The sequence below is a fragment of the Etheostoma spectabile genome, chromosome 5 (assembly GCF_008692095.1).
Source record: "Etheostoma spectabile isolate EspeVRDwgs_2016 chromosome 5, UIUC_Espe_1.0, whole genome shotgun sequence".
Classification (NCBI taxonomy): domain Eukaryota; kingdom Metazoa; phylum Chordata; class Actinopteri; order Perciformes; family Percidae; genus Etheostoma; species Etheostoma spectabile.
In genome coordinates, this window is record NC_045737.1 from 13,059,321 (window position 1) to 13,063,596 (window position 4,276).

At 39.5% G+C, this 4,276-nt stretch overlaps 1 protein-coding gene across 3 annotated transcripts in view; it reads right to left on the reverse strand.

Moving 5' to 3' along the window:
• fam163b (family with sequence similarity 163 member B) overlaps nt 1-2,410 on the reverse strand; it is a 10,520-nt gene extending 8,110 nt beyond the window's left edge. The window contains exon 1 of one of the 3 annotated variants that reach the window (XM_032516783.1): nt 1,981-2,410. The gene's annotated coding sequence lies outside the window, so the exon portion shown is untranslated. Of the gene's footprint in view, nt 1-1,800 lie in introns of all 3 variants that reach the window. The other 2 variants (XM_032516782.1, XM_032516784.1) reach the window with 2 other exon arrangements.
• Nucleotides 2,411-4,276: the final 1,866 nt, after the last annotated feature.

The window sequence follows — 4,276 nt, forward strand, 5'->3', positions numbered from 1 at the left end:
CAGCATCATTTCTGCGACAACCTAAGGGCGGCAGCTAGAGACCAGAAGAGTTTACTGGAGCTCTGTAATGTTCTGGAAGTGATTGCTTGGAAATCAGTGACACAATTATCAAAGCCTCCGTCCTTCAAACTCCACGTACACACTAAAAACCCCAGCATTAGCTCCTGCTCTCATCAGCACCCTGGGGATCAGCTCATCACTGGCCATTGCATCGGGTTTTCATAGCGACGGAGCCCTGGATGTTCACGTCCCCAAAGACCCAGAGGGTCATTTACACGGGTCGTGTCATGTTTGTCTTATTTTACTTGTTTCAGAAACAGGACCGAATAAAAAAATAAATAAAAGTGATTCTAGAAAATTTACAAGTTGATTTAGTGAAAACGGTTCTCATCAAATTTGCAGACTTTTAGCAACTTAATAACTTTAAGCAAGGTTTTTCAGCTAATTATAGAAAGAAACTGCGCAGCACCTACAATAAATGTCATACAAATCTGTGGTTGCTGAAGATCAAGCTCATTTTTATTCATTCAGTCATGATGATGCAGATTATGTAAGGATGATGCCAGCTCCTTAAGCGTTATGTCTTATTGACAGAAAGAGTTTAAAATATATCTGGTGATAATCTAAATCCTTTTTACTGTCATCACCAACACCAACAGTAAATATATCCAAAATCTTTAGCTTGATGTTGCCGACAGTACTCCCCCCTCCAAAAAAAATAAAAAATAAAATAATTTTTATTTCTCTGCTTGAGTTACATTGCTAAAAACTAGTGGATTTACAGTTCCACATATTGTTGGTTTTGGTCTTTTATAACGGAAAATGTGGATGAATGATCCTTGCTATGACTCCTTTTTCCTAAAATATAACAAAGTAAATTACTTCAAATATCCTTAAAGGAGAAGTATTATATTATACATGAGGTGACTATAAATTATGTTAGTAGTCAATTTAAATTGGCCAATAAATAACTAAAGCAATCAATGAAATCCTGATTGGAAACATTATAAATGTCTATGGGGACATCATTTATACACTTAATTTGACATAAGAGAACAGTCATCTGCAGGCACGTGTACACACACACACACACACACACACACACACACACACACACACACACACACACACACACACACGATTACAAGCATTTAACATGTCATTTATAAAAAAAGTAATGAATCATAAGATGTATTTCCTGATTGCAGAGAACACATGTGGACACAAGGTAAGAAATATTTACAGCGGAATTTGACTTTTACGCAGATTTGTGGCTGTTTCAAACTGAGAGGGTTCACTCTTTGCGTTCAATACGTCCCAGCAGCATCCTTCACTCAGGTTTCATGGGTGTGGATTCATATATCAGCACCACACACACACACACACACACACACACACACCTGTAATTGCTACATCTGCCTAAATTATAGCATCAACACTGAAATTATTTCCAAATCAATTCTTCACTTGCGTGCGTAAAAGAGGTTGAGACTAGACAAAATGACACAAACTTTCAAGGAAATCGCAACAGATAGAGTCTAATCGAATAAATGTACTCTACAATGTACCAAAACCAACTTTTAAAAACCCCTAAAGCGCTCTTAAAACTAATTTTCAGCAGACTTTACGCGCATTTTACGCGTATCTTCGCATCTTTTTTTTTTAGTTGCGGGCTTTTTTATGACCCATACCTCTTAACAACCATTTCCTGGCACTTTGTACAGTTACACCCACTTTGCTTCTGAGTGCAGCCCATGTAGTAACCAGAGACACCTCCATATAAACAGCTGGTAATCTTACCCATTACATTAGTATTTGGATCGTCCCATGGCGTCCCCCGCGGCACCTCCAGCTCGGGGCGCCCCGGTTTGTGGGCAGAGATGACGGTTAGGAGGCTCGAGTTACAGCTGGGAGAGGTGGAACAGAACCTAAAACTCTCAGCTAACAGCAACGTTTGACATCCACACACACACATCTGACCTGTGAGAACGAGGAGCGGGGATTTGTCTCGGTGCGTCCAAGATTCTAATTCGTCTTCACATTTCTTCTGTAATTTCACAAAAACGTGCTTCGTTCCACAGATGGATACGTTTGAAACGCGGCGAGAAAAATCTGACAAAACTTTTACTTAATGAGGAACTTTAATAAGGAACTGTTTCCTTTGTTGCTTCGTCTGCAGTCCAATTCAATAAAATCCCAAATTCTGAAATATTTCCTCTTCAGGGTTTCTTTTGGCTTTAGTCCCAACAAAACGTGAAAAAAAGCAAACAGATGATCCAAACACTCACAGGGTGACCGCAGGAGGATGACTTGTTAGGAAAAAAGCTCTGGTCCGCTTTTAATTAATTGGGGGATGTATATTCTGCACACCGGTTCCGGTCTCATCCTGTCTGTGGGCGCAGCGCATTCATACCCGATACCTCTGACTAGATGTGCCCATGCGTCACAGCAGCGCGCGCTATAAAAATAAATAAAAAATAAATAAATAAATAAATAAATAACACACATATACACATATATTTGTTTGTTTTTTTATTTATTTTTATACGTGTTATGCCATACCAGCTTATAGTTTTTTTAATAATATATATATATATATATATATATATATATATATATATATATATATATATATATATATATGAAGGATAGAGATTGCATGAAATCCTCTTTATTTTATGCTATTTAATGAATCAAGTGACATATTCCTATGGTGTTGAATCATCTGCATTTTTATTCAATCTTTTTGGGAAAACAAAAACAAAAAATCCCAGTTTTTGGACATTTCTATGCCACATAACAATTTAGCCCCATATTTATGCCTTTACATGCTGATTTAGGTGACTTTCAGCATTGTTTTGACACCTTCACCCTCAGCAGCATCTCTTCATACACCATCTTATCTAAAATGATTATATCTAATCATATAAGTCATGTGCAGTGGCGGACTGAAGCTGCCTGAGGGGCCGGGATGAAAAAAGAAATGGAAAGGGCACCGGCTGCATGTGGTGGGACATTGGTGCGCAGAAAGCTCTCCAGCCTGTAGGGAAGCCTCAACGGCAGAGCATTGTCTTTAACCACTGAAAGGGTAATCTAGGGGTCACTTTATCATGTTTTCTCTCACATTGGACCACGGTAGAGGGGATTTTGTCATATTTTATCTCCCATAGGGGAATCCAAGAGGGCACTTTCTTCTCTTATAGGAAAAAAGGGAAGAAAAAACTATAAGCTGCTCTTGTATGGAATAACATAACATAACATGTGAGAGATTGTCCCATGTTTTATTTCAGGCTGTTCTCATGACCAATTTTTATGTACAGCTAGGTAATAGTAAACTGTAATTTGCATGTTTTCCACATATTTCTTGCTGCATGCACTACACTGACTGTAGCTGTGTAAGAGCGCTGTGCTCTACGTATAGAGGAGGTCAGAGTGTGTGTGTGTGTGTGTGTGTGTGTGGGGGGGGGGGGGGGGGGGGGGGGGTTTAATGATACACAGGGCTTCCAAGCAGGAGAGCAGATTTTGTGACCCGGGGAAAACACAAGACTTCACCCGGAAAACAGGCGTGAGTTCTACCAACTGTAAACGGGGCTGGTGTCATTATCCAAACCCCAATGTGAACCTTCAATTCCGTAAACATGTACGCCATTGCCATGAGTTGATAAAAAGCTAATTAACACTAATTAACACTATCAGCTCCTCAAAACTCTCTCTGTATTTCTCAATATTGCTAAGTTTGTAAAATCGGGTCATCCGGAGACTTTTGTGCGCAGAAGCTGGTGTGATGATAATTACAACATTTAGTCCTCTGTGTCCTTGTTGGCTATAAGTAACTGAGCAGAGAGGGGGTGGGGGTGTGGGGGGGTGATCACAGAAGGTTTGTATCACGTGGATTCAAACACATTCAGCACGGATCCCAACAAACCATGTGTGTCTGACCCCTCCGCCGACTCCGCCATCTTGACAATAAAGATGCAAGAGGCGAGACGTACGCATTTCTGTTGGAAAATCATTAATTTATTCTGTCATTTAATGACCGAACATTGTTTTGCAGTCCAGACCACAAGAAACGGAGGTTACTGTTGTCAGTGATGACACTAATGTACATGACACTGATGTAACTTAAACCCTTTTTCTTTCTTTGTCCTGCACAGTTTTTATGGTTTCAGTTTTGAAACCCACATGGAACTTTGTTTAACCAGTTGAAATAAATAATTTCTTGGCCAAAGCAAGTGAGATACAGTCTGGGATTGTCTGCATGCTGTTTATAAAAAAA